Source organism: Pinus tabuliformis, chromosome 9 (genome assembly GCF_031772625.1).
Source record: "Pinus tabuliformis cultivar Carrire ecotype Pingquan chromosome 9, CPIR1, whole genome shotgun sequence".
Taxonomy (NCBI): domain Eukaryota; kingdom Viridiplantae; phylum Streptophyta; class Pinopsida; order Pinales; family Pinaceae; genus Pinus; species Pinus tabuliformis.
Genome location: NC_142307.1, coordinates 191,392,802 through 191,412,836, shown reverse-complemented (window position 1 = coordinate 191,412,836; position 20,035 = coordinate 191,392,802).

Genomic DNA, 20,035 nt, shown 5'->3' with positions numbered 1-20,035 from the left:
CTGGAAACCATCTGCAGTAATTTCCTTAAATTACGGAAATCAACTACAGTTAATTAATTTCTTGTTGGGAGCTTCTAAAGTCGTCCATTACTCCATCTGGAGTTCTCTACCATGATCTGTGGAACACCTGACACATAGCCAACAGAAGCTTGATGGAAGCTTGGCTATATATATTTTTGTTTGGTCCCCAAGCTCACTATCTCAATCCCCTTCAGTTTTACACCATCAAGTTGAGAGAGCAGAGCTTGGAAGTGCCTTCAGATTTTCTGTAGTGATTTTTCTTGTCTCCATTACATTTCACGGCTTGATGAATATGAGCGCTCTCTGCTTGGGCATTTATCTCTTCTCATAACAATTCTGCGATTGTCCACACAGATGAGAGTTTTTTCTTGGTGAATTTTTTTTTAGTGTTGGAGCACTGGAAAATTCACATCTGCACATCGTATGTTAAGAGCGCAGAAGTAGGAATCCAATCGAGCCCTAGCTAAGCAGATCCTTTATCTATTGGGCACAAGTACTTATTTATCGTTGTGGCCGAAAATCAAATAATAAAGCCATAACTTGCTTTAGAGGTGTAGTAATAGTCTGGCTATTCAGAAGGTATTTGATGCTTATAAAGCTCAAAATTCTCTGCAAAATTCTGGGGTTTGTGTCTAATTGTTCATAGTGGACAACGTGAGAACGCATTTCTTTCTTTGATTCGTGGTTGAATTGGGTTCCCTCACTCCTAATATGAGACTTTATCATTGCTTTTGGTCCAACCTTTGATTGTATTTTTGTTTAAAAGAAAAGTTGTGAGCACAATTAGAGGGGTCGAGGGTTTCAATGTGTGCTAAACAATAATTCTTGTACAATTTGTATACTTTTCAATAATTGGTCTTATTTAGAAGAAGTTATGCAGATCTAACGTTTTAATAAGCAAAGGTTCAAAGTTTGAAGGTGTGCCCAGTGCCAAAACGGGAGGGAGAAATAGAGACAGATTGTGAGCAAGCATCAATGGCTGGAGGTATTTTTCTTGGGCATTTAAGTTTTTCGATTCTATGTTTATTCCGCATTATAGAATCATTGTTTATGCTAAAAATGGCCACAAAGTCTTTTAAAAGTAAGCCGAGCTGAAAATCAATGGGAAAAATTGGCAAAAGCCAAACACGAAAAATGAAAACCCTATAACTGCAATATCCACATGCTGTAGGAATTTACAGGGTAAGTTCCTCAGAAAGAATACCAAAAGGACACCGCTCACAACCAGATCTCAAATCAATACACCAGTATTTTTGACGTGGTTAAAACCCTCAGAGTGCAAGGAGGGAAACAGTCCACGGCCTGTCCCAACGTGGGTACTACAGGCAATTTATTAATCAAAGAATGAAAATTTACATAAGCTTCTCTCATGCACGGATTACCCGAACAATGACCCTCCATGCGCTTTAAATAGAACTCATGGACCAATCGGGTGTCAAGCCACGGATCAAGTGTCGATAATACCGAGGTGAGAGTGAACCGTTGGATCACTACATATCGTGACCGTCGGATTGTAAGTTACAATATGTACAACGGTAAAGAAACACACTTTACCTAACTCTATACCTAACTCTAAACTAGACCAAGTTGAACTTAACTATATCCTATGTGTCGGAATATCCTAACATCCCCCCTTAAGAACAACTTGGGATAGGATTGAAGGATTTACAAATATGACACAATAGGAGAAGGAAGGAGGCACTAGAGCCTATCCCCCTTAGTGACAACTTCCTGAACTCCAAGCATATACACCAGTATTTTTGACGTGGTTAAAACCCTCAGAGTGCAAGGAGGGAAACAGTCCACGGCCTGTCCCAACGTGGGTACTACAGGCAATTTATTAATCAAAGAATGAAAATTTACATAAGCTTCTCTCATGCACGGATTACCCGAACAATGACCCTCCATGCGCTTTAAATAGAACTCATGGACCAATCGGGTGTCAAGCCACGGATCAAGTGTCGATAATACCGAGGTGAGAGTGAACCGTCGGATCACTACATATCGTGACCGTCGGATTGTAAGTTACAATATGTACAACGGTAAAGAAACACACTTTACCTAACTCTATACCTAACTCTAAACTAGACCAAGTTGAACTTAACTATATCCTATGTGTCAGAATATCCTAACACATGCTTTCTGAAAGCTTTAACGATACTTAACAACTTAAAGCATCTCATCATTTTCACCTCAAATACTGAAGTTTGAGTGTGATTTTGATAAAAATTTGAATAGAAAACATCTTCGTTCTTCAAGTTCCAGTTAAATTTAACCCATGATAGAACCCATGATTAATGGCTATTCTTCGATTCTCAGAGCCCAAGACGGCCCGAAACATTAAAATGGGGGGCGAAATAACACACTCGATTCAAAGACAGTAAAAACGCATGATATCCCTACCTTATTCAGTTCTCATTAATGGAATTGAGAGCAGAGCATGAACATATCTCTGTACAGTTCCTGAGTCTTTACCACGACAAGTTTGTGATTCAACGGAACCCTTCTGACATATATATTTCAAACACATATATTTTGAAACTAGGTTGAGTATGCGCTTGAGTTTAGCTTAGGTTTAGGATTTAACTCAAGTGCATACTCAACAAAGTTTCAAATATATATGTTTGAAATATATAAGTAAAAAGGTTCACTTGAATCATGCTCATTTGTAGTTAATGTTTATTAGTATTAATATTAATATGCGGTTGATTATGTTTTATTATGTTTGATTAATTAATACACTTCAATTTTTGTTCAATATAATGGTATATTATTATTATTGATTAATATTAATAGTCAAACATATTAGTTGAATGTAGTCAGATAAAGTCAACTTTTATAGTCAATGTTTGAATAGTGGATCATGATCAAACTTGGCTAAGGGTATGTTTAACATATTTAACAATAGTCAACCTTGTTCACTCATATTCGTCATCAGGGAATGTAACTTAACCATATTCAATTCAATTATAGTCAATCATGGTTTACTAAAGTCAAAAAACGTCAACCATAGTTAGCTAAGGCCATCCTTGGTTGGTCACAATCAATAATTAAAAATGATTAATTATAACAATATTAATATTAAAAGACTTAACCATACTTAACCATATTCAATTCAATTATAGTCAATCATGGTTTACTAAAGTAAAAAAACGTCAACCATAGTCAGCTAAGGTCATCTTTGGTTGGTCACAATCAATATTTAAAAACGATTAATTATAACAATATTAATATTACAAGACTTAACCATATTCAATTCAATTATAGTCAATCATGGTTGACTAAAGTCAAAAAAACGTCAACCATAGTCAGCTAAGGTCATCCTTGGTTGGTCACAATCAATATTTAAAAATGATTAATTATAAAAATATTAATATTAAAAGAGTTGACTAATATAAATAATGTTAAAATTAACAGTGTGACGTCGGAATAGTACCTAAATCTAATGACTTACATATCAACCAAACATTGTTGAAATGCCACATTACAAAGCTAGTCGACCATGTTTAATAATATCATTGACTATATTTGAGTATGTTTGATAGCAAACACTCTTCAACTTTAGCTAAATATAATCACCTTAATACTATTGATTACTATTAATAATTAAACATGTTATGACATTAGAATGGTACATAAATCTATCGAAAGTCACAATGTAACAAACATTTTTGCAATGTTACATTACATTGTAATTTATCCAACGTCGTAATATGACATTGCAAAATTTGTAAACATGAATTTACTAATGTTGTTGACTATGTTTGAGAGTCAACACTCTTCAACTTCAATCAAACGTAATCGCCTTATGTTGATTAATATTAATAATCAAACGAAGTCAACCAATAATTAAACATAGTCAACCATAATGGTTAATCAAGGTCTCTATGGTCAACCATGGCCAACCATGATCAAACATGGTTAACTATGACTAGCCATGGTCAACCAAGGTCATCCAATATCAACATGGTTAAAATGGTTAGCCAAGGTCAAGCATGGTCGACCATGATGAACCATGGTCAACCATGGTCAACTAAGATCAAGCATGGTCAACCATTATCAACTAAGGTCAACCAAGATCAACATGGTTAGAATGGGTGAAAATGGTCAACCAAGCTCAACCATGACAACCCCTAGTCAACCATGGTTAACCATGATCAACCATGATGATCAATCAAGATATTTGTGGTTAGAATGGTTAAACATGGTCAACCATGATCAGCCATGATGGTCAATCGAGATCTTTATGGTTAGAACGATTAAACATGGTCAACTAAGAACAACCATGGTCAACCAGGTCTATCATGATCTACCATGATCAATCAAGATCCACATGGTTAGAATGGTCAAACATGGTCAACTATTTTCAACCATGACGATCAATCAAGGTCCCTATCATTAGAATGATTGAACATGGTCAACTGAGATCAAGCATGGTAATCATGATCAATCATGATCAACCATGGCCAACCATGGTCAAACATGGTCAGCGATGCCAAACCTTGGTCGAACATGGTTAATCAATATCAACCATGGTCAACCAAGGTCAATCGTGTTCAACCTTGGTTAACCGAGATGAACATGGTTTGAATGGTCGAACATGGTCAACCATCATCAACTATGGTTCACCATGATTGACTGTGAACAACCATGGTTAACCATGATCAACCATAATGGTCAATCAATACCTGTAAGGATAAAATTGTCCAACATGGTCAACCAAGGTATCTATGGTTGAATATGGTCAACCATTATCAACCATTGTCAATGACAATATGTTAGCATCAACCATGGTAAACCATTGCCAATTGTGATTGAATGTGGTCAACCATGGGGAACCATGATTGAACATATTAACCATGGTCAACCATGATTAAGGTCTCTATGGTTGAATATGGTTAACCATGGTCAACCATGATCAAGCATGGTCATCGTTGGTCAACTGTAGTTGACCTAGAACATTCCATGCTCTATCGACTCCTAATGTTTAACCATGATCAACCATGGTCAAGGATTTTCAATCGTGGTTGAATATGGTCAACCATGATTAGCAATGTATGAATATCGTCAACCATGATTAACCACAGTCAACCATGATCAACCATGATTAACTGTCATCATGCATGGTCAACCATTATCAATTGTAGTTGAATATGGTCAATAATGGTTGAATATGGCTAACCATGGTCAACCATGGTTTAATGTCATCAACCATGATTAACCATGATCAAACATGGTCAAGTATCTTCAACCATTGTGAACTATGGTTAAATTCTTCAACCATGATTATGCATGGCTATGTTTGGTCAACCATACCCAACCTAGAACATTCCATGCTCTACTAATTCTTAGTGACCAGCTATGGTCAACCATGGTTGACATGGTCGAACATGGTCAACCAAGGTCTCAATGATTGAATATGGTCAACCATAATTGTGAGTCAATATCTCTATGGTTGAATATGGTTAACCATAATTTTGAGTCAAGATTTCTATGGCAGAATATGGTCAACCATAATGGTCAACTCTATTAGACCATGGTCAATCCCATTAGCCATCTCAACCATTTTTTGTAACATTAATATAGCAGTCAAGTAAGGGTAGACTGAGTGGATGAGGTAGGTTGTTAACTCTAACGTGACAATTAATAATTTTCAATCACTCTATTCTATCTGTCTCGAGTTTCTCCTGTGACTTGTGATCTCATTTCCCCAGATTTAGTCCTATGATCTATACTGGTATATATATAAGATTCTTTTATGTAAGCTTTCATTTATGAAAAGTTTTTAAAATGTAGTATTTTTGTTCTTTTAATTTAGTATCATAGATGAGGTTTAAACTTTAAAGATTATTACAAAAATTATTATGCACGAGCTAGCTTCCAGCCTTCATTATCAACCTTGACAGAAGATTGCCGCTGGTGTTGAATGGAAAAAGGACCAATTTAATTAGAGAGTGGAGGAAGTTGGCTAGTAATAAAGCTGTTATCCACTGCTAGAGAGGTCCAAACCCTAGCAGCCACCACCAACCATTTGGAGTGTCGCTATTTTTCATGATCCACCATTACTATCCTTGTAACCCCCTTATGGCCGTTGCTATAGCCACAATAGCGATCCTTAGAAGAGTTGAGAAATGGATAGAGAGTTTGAGCAAAGCCGTCATCACTCTGAATTGCAGCTAAGTGGAATTTTCCCACATCAACCATTGCTTATAATTTCCTAAAACATCGATCAATGCTCTTAATTTCTTTCCAAAAAAACAAAAAGCCACCAATCTAATCATTAGGTGAAAAGACTATGGGAAAAAGTATGTATAAAGATATGTGAAGAAAGGGATGGTTAAAAATAGAGAAAGAGGTAATGTTTTCACGACTTTGATGTAAATAAAGGCTATTTTTTATATCGAATTGTTCAATACAAATTATAAAAATAAGTGAATTTGTTATAGGTTAATAAGTAATTAAATATAATAATAAAATAAGAGAATATAAGAGAATAGTGAAGAAATAAGGAAATATGTTTTCGTGAGTCCATAAGATCGAAAATTATTATTGGTGGATCTATATTTAAATGAATTAACTAAGTTGGATGGGAAAAAATATGCAAATTCGAATATTAAGATGTATTTTTGCGTATAATGTTTATGAAATTGTGTTTAGATATGAAGCCAAACCAATAGCCACAACAACATCAATTTGAGATTGGGAATAATGAGAGACTAAAGTGGAGGTGCTCTTAAGAATGTTCTTGAAGGATAACACCTTTTTTCATATTAAAAAATGTATTTGAAACATCTATGAAAATTGGGAAACACTTAAAAGGTTTGTATGAAACAACAAATACAAGTAGAGTGTTGTTTTTAAAAAGTGAATTTGGAGGAAAATGAAAATATAAATAATTTTTTTTCTAGGATAAAAAATCTTAAATATAAACTTGTTGATATTGACAAAAATATTTCAAGCACTACTCTCATTACAATTACATTAAATGACATGTTGAAGGAATATTAAATGTTTATCATTAGTCTCGTAACTAGGGAAAAAGTACCTACATTTAATGAACCATCAAATATTCTATTGCAAGAGGAAGAATGAAGAAACAATCTTAACTGCAGATTTTTGAGTTCAAACTGGTGCTCATAGCCATGGGAAGATGACCATACAAAGGAAATCTATGAAAAATGAATTAATGAGGTAAGTCATGTTCAAAATCATATTAAGGAACTTCATCACCAAGAATAGATACCAATGTAAGGAGGAGTGACAAATGCTTAATATATTGTGGTGATTTTGGACATTATGCTAAGGATTGTATGAAAACAAAGTTTAACAAGTCCAAAATGGAAGACATTCAAGAATATTTTTTGATAGAGAAGTAACAATTAGTAATGTTTTCAAAAATCTCAAGTTCTTTTGTCCAATTTTTACTTTTTTAATATAAACGAATGATATTAGTACATAATTTATTGATTATGGTACTTATATTCAGATGGGATGTAATAGGGATTAGTTTGGAACATTTAATGAGAATAATAATTGTGCTATTATCTATCTAAGAGACAATAGATGACATGAAATTAAATGTTATGGATATGTATATGCGACTTGTCCAAGTGGTCATGTGAAACAAATATAGAATGTAATGTATGTCTTAGGAATAAAGGAGAATTTAATTTTAGTTTCCACTATTGTAGATCAAGATTTAAAAGCTAAGTTTGTTAAGTTAGGATGTTTTATGAAGGAAATATAGTATCACTACAAATTCATAGCAATAACGATCAAAGTGGGAGGATTATACAAGTTTGGTATTACATAAAAGGATCATAAATTACTGTCATCAATGACTATGTTAATGGAATAACTTAATAGTATTAAAAATATGGTCATCTTAATCATAACGATCTTATGCTACTTCAAAAGAAAGAAATGGTTTAGCATCTTCAAAATTTTAAGAATGAACATGTTGAATGTAAAGGATGTACGTGCATAAGGAAAATGAACTAGGGAAAATTTTCCTAAAGTACTGAATAAAGGAAAAGAGAAATTATTTAGCTAGTGCATACTGATGTGTGGTGCCATGCAAACTGAGTCACTTTGTGGAGTTTATTATTTCTTTATTCTCACTGATTATAGAACTTGATTCATAAGGGTTTATTTTATCATGAAAAATGGTAATGTCTTTGAATATTTTTAAACAATATAAGAACATGGTTGAGAAAAAGACATGAATCTACATAAATATCCTTAGGTTAGATCAAGGAGGTGAACACACATTAGGGGTATTCATAAAATATTGTGGAAACAATGTAATTTTTCAAAAATATATACTACCACATACGTCTTAGTAGAATGGAATGACTAAGAGGAAAAAAATAATTTTAATTGAATTTGCTCGTAGCATGATTAAAGGAAAGAATATTTCTAATGGTTTTTTGGTTGAAGCAAAAAGTATTGTTGTGTGTCTCAAAAATAGAAAACCTACAAAAATTTTAGAGCAAAAAAATCATTATGAAACATCTTATGGCTATAAAAAAATAGTTAGTCACTTGAGAATTTTTTGGAGTAAATTATTTTCCCACATTACAAAAAAAAGATAGAAGAAAGCTTGATGTTAGGATAATCAAATACAACTTTATTAGTTATTGTAATAATTGTAAACTTTATAAAATGTGTGATCACATCTATCATAAAGTATTTGCAAGTAGAGATGTTATATTTCATGAATATGCAAAAGAGGTTCAAAAGTAGAAAAAGTGTGGTGTATGAAAATTTCCTAAAGAAAAAAAGTAAAAGAGGTTGAATATCAATAGGTTGATGTCGAATATCAAGGTAGCATTGAACCTACAAGAAACTAAAATACACCAAAAAATAGTGATACAACAACAAGTAAGAGTGGAGAAACTCCAGAAAGAAGTGAGACATTATAGAGATCAACAAAGCAAGTTTTAACATCTCTCAAGAATAATGATTATGCATTAATGAATAAAGTTATGAGTGTAGAGGAACCTTTAAATTTTGATCAAGAAAAATAGAATAATGAATGGATGGATTCCACAAAATAAGAATTTGATTCTACGATGGAAGATGAAACACAAGAACTGATAGAACTACTTGATAATAGTCTCTATAAGTTGGAAACCTATTCAAGTTTAAAAACATGGATGGTAGTATAGATGAGTATAAAGTTATATTAATAGGAAACTAATATTCATGGAAATAAGAAAGAGATTATGAAGATACTTTTACATATATAGCTAAAATGAACACCGTTAGATTAATGATTTCATTAGCTACTCTGTACAATTAGAAGATACATCATTTAGATGTTAGGCAAACATTTTAGCTTAAGAGAATTAAAGGAAAAAAGTTATCTTGTTCAATAGGATGGGTTTATAAGGTAGTGTCAATAACACCTTGTTTGTAGGTTAAAGAAAACATTATATGGATTCAAATAGGCACAGGTCTTTGTATGTAAAAATTGATACTTTATTCTTTCAACAAGGTTTTATTAAAATTAAAAGTGATCTGAATCTATATATCGAGAAGGATGGAAATGGGCACATTTCTTTGATTTATTTATATAACGATCATATAACCTTGGAAAAACATTGATAATCTAATCATAATACAAAGTGTTACAAATTTGATTGAAGAAATCAAAAGACAATGGTCATAGGAATTTGAGATGAAGGATCTTGGTCAATTGCATTATTGTTTAATCCTTAAGGTATGGAGGGATGATGGTTAGACTTCGATTACAAAAAGTAAATATACAAAGTAGTTAATGATAAGATTTAATATGAGTAAATGTAAATCAATGTTTACTCCATTAGAATAGAATGTTAACCTTAGCATTGATGATGAACAAAAGAAGTAAATGATCTTTGTATTGGAAGTTCTCTGGAAGTATAAACTATTTAACTATAATCATACCAAATATTACATATCAGTTAGTATACTTAGTCATTTCATGGGTAAACCATGTGAGTTATTGAAGAGTAGCCAAAAGAGTCCTTCAATATATGAAATTTTGATATTAAATTTATTAAAAATTTGAATGTTTAGCCGATGGGTTATTTAGATTTAGATTTTTATTGGGTGGGAGATCTAGATGACATAAACTCAACTAAGATGCTTTAAATTCAACCACTGGATATGCACTTAGTGAAATATTAGGAATCATGTCTTAAAGTATTAAGAATCATCCAACTATTTCTTTGTCTTCCACTCAAGCTAAGTGCAAAGCATTATATAGTGGCACTTATGACATAATTTTGCTAAAAAGAAGTATATGGGGGCACTTGTGACATAATTTTGCTAAGGCATATTCTTGAAGATTTGGAAGAAAATAAAATAGTACCAACAACCATCAAATGTGATAACCATAGCTCTATCAAATTAGCATACAACATAATTTATCATATCAAGACAAAAACTATTGAAACCCATTTTCATTTTGTAAGAGAAAAGACACATTCAAAGTAAATTGACTTGATATATTGTAATATAAGTGATAATGTGGTAGACATATTTATGAAGCCTCTGGGAAAGGATAAATTTGAACATATTAAAAGATTTAATTCTCCATTAACGAGGAGTTATAGAAAAATGAGAAATACATTCTTTTCTTCATGAGAGCCAAACATTGCGTTCATTTGTAATGTAGATAGCTAGTGTGAGTTATAAACTCATTCATCTTTCATGTTGTAATAGTAATCTAGTGTACCCCTACCATGAACATAGAGAGAGAATGTTTTTATGTAATTGATTATATATATATATATATATATATATATATATATATATAGAGAGAGAGAGAGAGAGAGAGAGAGAGAGAGAGAGTGCTAGCGTTTATGTAATTGTTGCCATATAATAAATCTAATAAAATATTTGTCTTGTAAAGGGATTTTAATTTGGTACAAGGCCTAGCCCAAGAATCTCCATCTATGAGAGATATGTGGGTAGAAGTTGTGCATGAAGTGATGATGTGCAATGATGAGGAATAAATGATGAGGAATATAGAAGATGTTCTTGCAAAAGGACTTATCCAAAAAATAATTTATTGTTTAATTTTTTAGAGAATAATTTTTTTGTTTTTGGATAGTTATGTTTATTGAAGTTTACATGTATCTCAATTATTTATGTTTATTTAGGATTACTGAAAATTTATGTGTTTTTGTGGAAAGTATTAAATCTATGAGTTGCATCCCTAATTCGAATATACAAATGTTTAGTTGGGAATTTGAACCAAGTTGGGAAAGTGAAAAACTTACCCCCTAACTATTCAAACATTTGTCCTTCAACAATTTAAACTTAAAAGCTAATAGCTAAATATGGTAAATATGGTGAAAATGGAAGAGCATTTTTGTTCTAATAAAATTACCTTGTTGTCATATATGAACTAAACATATCATTTAAATTTTTCTCATTAATATGTATTTAAAATTTTTATAGTGTATGTTTTGAAAATGATTTTGAAAATTTTTAGATTTTTAAATTATTAAATATTTTTTTATATATAAAAAAAACAAACCAACCAACATTTGAAATGCCACAACTTAAAAAGATGAGAAATAATCAATATCACAACTTAAAGAGATGAAGAGATGAAGAATAATCAAGAAGATAGCATTCTTATTTTAGATAAGTATATTTAGTAATTAAGATCACAAACAGATATAACGGTATATGGTTATGGCAATAAGTATGTCATATGACAAAGTGCCATGAGAACTTTAAAACTAACCCCAAGACATTTTCTTATTATCTCTATTGAAGGGAAAGTAAAAGATAGATAACTAACTTAGTTTTCAAATTAATTTTAAAAAATATTTAACCATTTTAAATAAATATTTAAAAAAAATTAATATCACTAATTTTAGAAGATTTAATAATATAAAATAAACCATAAAAGTACATATTTAATGATAGCGAATACAACACTAGGTAACCATGAATAGGACAATAATGAACTTTGTCATGAATAATGAACGTTTGAGAACCAAATAAATTGTAAAGATCAAATCGAACCAGAGCGAAAACTTGACTTCGGAAGAATAGGTAGAAATATGATGACCTTTCTCGATATAAAGTTGATAAAACCAAACTATAAAGTAAAATTGTGAAGCGCAAACAGGAAGGTTCCATGCAACCAGAGTTGGGAATATTCCAAGGCTAAACAAACCCTAGCACTATGTAAAAAGAAGAACGTTTTGATGGATTTCACCAATACACAAGTTTCATGAGAATTAAAGAATGGAGATTGTAATACTACGTGGAAGATTGAAATTCCAAGCAACAAACCTGAAACATTCCGATCAGCTTAATAGTTCTGCACATGAAACTATTTGTGTGCTTTACAAACGGAAAACCATGGAATACTCACAATTTAACTTCACACATTGAACCCGTAAAATATTGTACATGAAAAGGAGTGGGATGGGAAATTAGGAGGCTTGAAGCCTAAAATGCACCACAAGTCCGAAGAAGCATCTTTATAATTGATATCAGCTTATTGTATACAATAGTAATAAATCCTTCCAAGGAGCCTAGTGGTGGTGGAGATGCAGAACAGGTCATAGGCATCCGTGAAGAAGCCCATCCCTGCAATAACGATGGAAGTAAAGTGGTACAATTGCAATCTTGCCTGGTCCAGAGCACTTAATACTTCCAATTGATAATTCGGCATGATGCCAACCTTCATTCCAAGCTTTCTTCCAAAGATCTTTTGCCTACTGCACAGCAGAGAGCGCAATCATAAAACTCGGCGTCTTTGTCGACGGTTTCCTGGAAAGTAGAACACAGAACAAGCGACATTAAACATGGAAACCTCGACGCGAGGAGGACATTATGAAGAAATCAAGAAACTAAACGATTGAGAAAATAAGATTTAATAAATATTTCACGGCAAAATCTCTAGCAGCACTAAATTTAACAACAAAAGTAGCCTTAAGAATGGAAAAATATTTTGAGATATTTTTTGAACCGGATCAAAGAATTCGCGAAACGGTGCCAAAATGAAGGAAGACTGTTTTTTGATAAGAGAACAGACGTATGGGAGCGGCCGAGTGGAGAGCACTAGTTTTGCGACCAATATGGTAAGTCTTCTGCAATCCACCTGTATTTCTTACCAGGGATTCATTTCCTTTGTGAGGCAGGTGGGGTATTTTTTTGCATGCGTCGGTGAATGGGACGTGCTATCGTCCACGACATCACTATTGGACTCCACAGACGTGTCCCCCCCCGTTTCATCCGTCACCTCCTATATGAATCCATCCGGCGAATACCCGACAGGGGTTTCTGCATGATTTTTTTGGACGTGGACTGACCTGCGTTTTTTTAGAGATGCTGTTGAGATGCCTGGCAACCTGTCCAAAAGGTGTCTCCCCTAAGTGGGGCTGTGTGCCATCCTGCTTTTGGAACTCTGATTTTTTTTTTCTCCAGCTTTTTTTTGGTGGCCTCTTTTACATCTTGAGGTTATTGTTGGGGATTTTTCTGGCAAAATCCCAAAAATAAATAAAATAAACTTCACAGAGGCAATGCTCTGTTTCCTTCTGCCACATGATCTTTTTGCACAGGAAGCTTTTAATAAAAAATTCTTAGAACAGAGTATTACACAGCCATAAAATCCTTGTATTCATTAAAATATAAAATGCCTCAAACAACATTCATCCTCTTTCACTGAGAGGGATTTACCAAAAATTGCTTTCACCCATCAAAAATAAACTCTTTCTCCACCTGAGAATTTACACTGCTCGTGTGTAAAAATCTCTTTTTCTTTTACTGCTGTGAAAGCCTTTTTTACATTATTGTTGTAAAACCCCTTTTTACTTTTACTGGTGTAATAAAAATTTACACATACAGTAAACTTTTACATTACATTCACAATTTCAAAAAATACCTGTGCGCTCTTTTCTTTTGCATTTCAATGCAAATCCAATACATTAAAAAAAATCAACCATTATCTATGCACTGCTATGCATCTCCATTGGTCTTTCCACTGCTGCGAGCTTCAGGTTCATCGCATGAGCAAAGCTGGATATTCAGGCACACTACACAGACGAGTCCATTTTTTTTATATCTATTAGACCCAAAACAATTACATACAATACGAGCTCCCTTGTTCTATCTTTTTGCACTGTTGTGCAATATTTTCTACTTGCATCATACACTGGGCAACACATAAAAAAAATTACACTGGCATATGTATTCTTTTTTTCACCATGCACTGCTGTGCATTTTACAACTTACAATTTTTTTAACCTACGCTGCCCCCTTTTTTTTAATACACAACGTGTGCGTTTATTTCAATGTAATTCATATGTGAAAAACAAAATGGTCAACACACGAAAACAGTCCATACTTCGCTATATATAAAAACATTAAAATTAAAAATTTCACCAACTATTTTCGAATGCCATTTAATTTTCAGCATGGCGGTCAATTCATTCACTGACAATTCGGCGGTCAACCAAACTTGTTTTTTTATTACTCCACGCAATGCATTTAATTGCTGGCTTGTATGCAGGTTTGAGGCAATCGACGGCGGAGATCGATGAGTTGCATCGGACGGCTGACAAGAATATCGGGAGGCCTCTTCCAGCTGAACGATAGTACTCGAGAAATGACGTTTGCTTATGTATGCTGAGAGCCACGCGGCAGCACTATATTATATCGGGCTCAAAAATACGGAAACAACTTTCACTCAAAAGCGGTCCGAGATTGAAAGGTGGTTTTGGAGGAGCGGTTTCAGGCGCTGTACGAGCCTGCTGAGTCGGCTGCCCACGTTTGCCTGCACGGTGTCTGTAGCCTGCAGTTGGAATTAACATTCCAACACTCCCCTTTAATTTCAACTGCTGGGCATTCAAACATACCCAAACACTTCCTCACATAGAGGGATTCACCAACACTGTTGTTACAAGAACATCTTCCTCACATAGAGGGATTCACCAACTGCTGTTACAATAACATCTTCATCACATAGAGGGATTCACCAACTGCTTCTGATGCAGTTCCACAAACAACAAAATAGTCTTCCTCTTAACAGAGGGATTCACCTGTGATTGTGCTAAAGAGCACCTTCCTCATGACAGAGGGATTCATCTGAGATTGTGCTGAAGAGCACCTTCCTCATGATAGAGGGATTCACCTGAGACTGTGCTGAAGAGCACCTTCCTCATGACAAAGGGATTCACCTGAGACTGTGCTGAAGAGCACCTTCCTCATGACAGAGGGATTCACCTGTGTATGCTAAAAAGCATCTTCCTCTTGACTGAGGGATTCACCATGACACTGTGCTGAAAAGCACCTTCTTCTTTATCAAAGGGTTTTACCAAATGACTGCTTCAAGTGCAGTTCCAAAACAAAAGATTCATTGCACTGTTGTGCATACCCAGTACATTGTTCTTTTATGCTGCTGCATATTCTCTACTGCACTGTTGTGCGATCTTCTTTGCTGTGTCTACCCCACACTGCTGTTTCATCTTCTTTGCTGTGTCTACCCCACACTGCTGTTTCTGCTCCACGCTACTGCGTCTACACCTGCACTGCTGTGCATTAATAAAAAAATTCTTACATATGCGTTGTTGCGCTTTCCCTTTCTCACATTCACACTGTTGTGTGAGAATTCTTTACTTGTGCACTTATGCGTGCTTCCCTTCTTCACAATGGGAAAACTTTTCTTCACGCTGCTGCATGCTCCCCTTCATTGATTACAATCGTACTTCTGTTGTGTCTCACTTGCATTTCAGATGCAAACAACACACTCACTGCACTTACATTTGCTGTTGTAAAGAAAAATTTCTTTTACATGTGCTGCTGCCCATTACATTTCGTTTCTTCAACAAAAAAAACTTCATGCTGCTGCATTTTTCATATTCACATAGCTGTGTGTTTTTACTACATATTCTCCAACAACAAACACAAAACTTACATTACCCCTTTCACTGCTGTGTGAAAAAATTCATTGCATTCTCAAACACTAGGCATTTACACTCTGCTGCATTTTGCCCTCTTCTCATTTTCCTCTCACTGCTTTGCATTTTCATTGCCAATACAAAACATTTCCATCTGCTGTGTATTACACTCACTCTACTGTGAGTATATTCTCTCACATTACAAAAAAATTCCATTGCTATGCATTTCAATGCATGTGCTCCACAAAAAAATTTTCCAAGCTACTGTGCATTCTAATCCATGTGCTCCACACACAAAAGTTTCCACGCTGCCCTTGTTTTTTTTTTCTTTATGCACTTCTGTGCATATTGCATTGCATATGTGACAAAAAAAGTACATTTTTCGACACTGCTGCATATTACATTTCAGAGGGATTAACAAAAATATTTCATTTGCGCTTGCTGCGCTGCAATACATCCTCCACGCAAACTCCATGCCCTGCAGACTTTTCTTCTCTGCTTTTATGGAAGATTTAATTTCATATCTCTCCCCTATAAGATCTTCATCAAGAAATGACTGTTAATACAGTTCAGCAATTATGATAAAAAAAATAACAGGCTCCCCTTAACTATATGCATCATCTTCTTTCAGCAAAGTTTTCTCAAAATAAACTTAGATCAACTAGGGAGCTCAAGGGGTTTTCAGACTGTATTTCTTTCCTTCTCCATACTTGTGTAACTTTCTTCTTTTGCATGGGTCTAGCTTGCATAGGAGCCTATGTTAAGTTACAATCACGTGCCATATGCCCAATGTTATGACACTTGAAACATTCTACATTTTTCATGAATAAGAATTCATGATTTCTTCTTGCAAAATTGTTTCTTGGAGGTTGTCGAAGACCGTAACATCTATCTCTATGAAATGCTCTACAGTCTTTTGCCTTATGACCAAAGTTTGAGCAAGCATAACAATAACCAAAAAATGAACTTTGGTACCTTGGAGATGGAGGTTTCCTTGATGTGCTTCTGAAGTCTTTCTGCCTTGAGATCCTTTGATGATAACCATTGCATCTTGCCTCTTTGAAATCAGCTACATTTCTTCTTGGAGCTGGTTTTCTACTTGGAGTAGGATTTCTTCTATTGCAGCCTTCATCTTTCTCCTTGCCTTTGCTGGAACTAGGAGCATCACAACTTCTTTCTGGCTTCTTCACATCTCCTTTGCTTAAAGCATATTCATTCTTGTTTGAGGGTTCACCTACATACCCAAGCCCTGATTTATCAGATGGAGATCTGTGATAGTTGAGCATGTCATCCAAGGCTTGAGAGCTCTTCATGATTTTGTTCATCCCTTCAACCTTTTTCCTGAGGAGGACAATCTCTTCTTCCAATCTTTCACACTCATTATTCTTCTTTGTAAGCTGTTCCTCAGTTTCTTCCTTGCTACGAGTAGCTTCAGCTGCTACTATTTTGAGGGAGATAATATCTGACTTCATTTTGGAGATTTCTACTTGACTGCTCTCCATTTTATTTTCAGCTCCTTGTGCCTGCTTCCTGGCTTCTTGTAGTTCAAACTTAAGGGAGGAGACCTCTACCTTGTACTTTCCAATCTCTTCTACAAGCTTGTTCACTCTCTTGTGCCTTTGTTCAAGTTGACTTGACATGGCGTCTTCCTGCTTCTTTGCTTCATTCAACTGATTTGTCATGGATATGACTTCTTCATGATGTTTCCTCTTGCTTTCATCAAGTTCCTTCTTAAGCTTGGCAAGCTCTTCATCCCTTTCTTTTACTTGAAGCTTGATGAGGTCAACCTTCTCACATTCAGCTTCTATGATGGGTTCAGAATTTTCTTCTTCACTGATGGTCATGGTCAGTGCTCCCTTTGCATGAAGGTCATGCAGTCTGTCCCATATCTCCTTTGCTGATGAATATTTTCCTAATTTCTTCTTTATAGAATCAGGCAGTCCATCCAAGATTATTTTTGCTGCTTGTGCATCATACTCCATGGATTCTTTATCCTTCTTGCTATCATCCATCACTGATTCCCAGATTTCAATCCCTTGAGACTTTAAGACAGCCCTCATTTTTACTTCCCACATGTCAAAATTTCCCTTAAACTTTGAAGCCTCAAATAGAATGCTTTCAAATAGATTGTCTTCTATTTTAGTAAAGGAGGGAGACACAACCTTAGGAGGATTGGAGGCTTTCTTCTTTGACCTTGCCATTTGACTGAGTATCTTAAAATAACTGACTGTTTCTTCAACAGCAACACAGAAAGTTAATCTGAGAAATACCTGAATCCTTTTGGCTGAAACTTCACACTGCTGGAGAAGCTTTACTGTTGCAACAAGATTCTTTCCTTCAGCTTCTTTGTCACCTCCAAAGAGCCTGGATTAGCTCCGTTACCACTGTTGGGGATTTTTCTGGCAAAATCCCAAAAACAAACAAAATAAACTCCACAGAGGCAATGCTCTGTTTCCTTCTGCCACAGGATCTTTTTGCACAGGGAAGATTTTAATAAAAAATTCTCAGAACAGAGTATTACACAGCCATAAAATCCATGTATTCATTAAAATATAAAATGCCTGAAACAACATTCATCCTCTTTCACTCAGAGGGATTTACCAAAAATTGCTTTCACCCATCAAAAATAAACTCTGTCTCCACCTGAGAATTTACACTGCTGGTGTGTAAAAATCTCTTTTTCTTTTACTGTTGTGAAAGCCTTTTTTACATTACTGCTGTAAAACCCCTTTTTACTTTTACTGGTGTAATAAAAATTTACACATACAGTAAACGTTTACATTACATTCACAATTTCAAAAAATACCTGTGCGCTCTTTTCTTTTGCATTTCAATGCAAATCCAATACATTAAAAAAAATCAACGCTGATCTATGCACTGCTGTGCATCTCCCTTGGTCTTTCCACTGCTGCGAGCTTCAGGTTCATCGCATGAGCAAAGCTGGATATTCAGGCACACTACACAGGCGAGTCCATTTTTTTTATATCTATTAGACCCAAAACAATTACATACAATACGAGCTCCCTTGTTCTATCTTTTTGCACTGCTGTGCAATATTTTCTACTTGCATCATACACTGGGCAACACATAACAAAAATTACACTGGCATATGTGTTCTTTTTTTCACCATGCACTACTGTGCATTTTACGACTTACAATTTTTTTAACCTACGCTGCCCCCTTTTTTTTAATACACAACGTGTGCGTTTATTTCAATGTAATTCACATGTGAAAAACAAAATGGTCAACACACGAAAACTGCCCATACTTCCGCTATATATAAAAACATTAAAATTAAAAATTTCACCAACTATTTTCGAATGCCATTTAATTCTCAGCATGGCGGTCAATTCATTCACTGACAATTCGGTGGTCAACCAAACTTGTTTTTTTATTACTCCACGCAATGCATTTAATTGCTGGCTCGTATGCAGGTTTGAGGCAATCGACGGCGGAGATCGATGAGCTGCATCGGACGGCTGACAAGAATATCGGGAGGCCTCTTCTGGCTGAACGATAGTACCCGAGAAATGACGTTTGCTTATGTATGCTGAGAGCCACGCGGCAGCACTATATTATATCGGGCTCAAAAATATGGAAACAACTTTCACTCAAAAGCGGTCCGAGATTGAAAGGTGGTTTTGGAGGAGTGGTTTCAGGCGCTGTACGAGCCTGCTGAGTCGGCTGCCCACGTCTGCCTGCACAGTGTCTGCAGCCTGCAGTTGGAATTAACATTCCAACACTTATCCATATTTCACGATCCGTTATCTTTCTGTTTTTATTTCGTCATATGACATATGGTGTTTACATAGACGGGTTGTGGTGCTCTCCACTCGGCAATGCTCGTGGTTACAGGTTCGTCTTCCTAGAAACCCATGATATGTTTTAACAATTAAATGCAGTTTATATGCATCAGAGGATAGGTTTTTTAATACATGGAATTGCTTCCGGTGCTTTTATAGACATGTGTTGTTCTTATCTGATTTATGACATGAAACACTGGTTCCTTGAGCCTTATCCTGGCGATTTCATAGCTGCCTTGAAGGCGAAGCACAACAGTGCAAAGAAAATGAAACCAGAGAAGTGAGAATGAAGAAATGTGT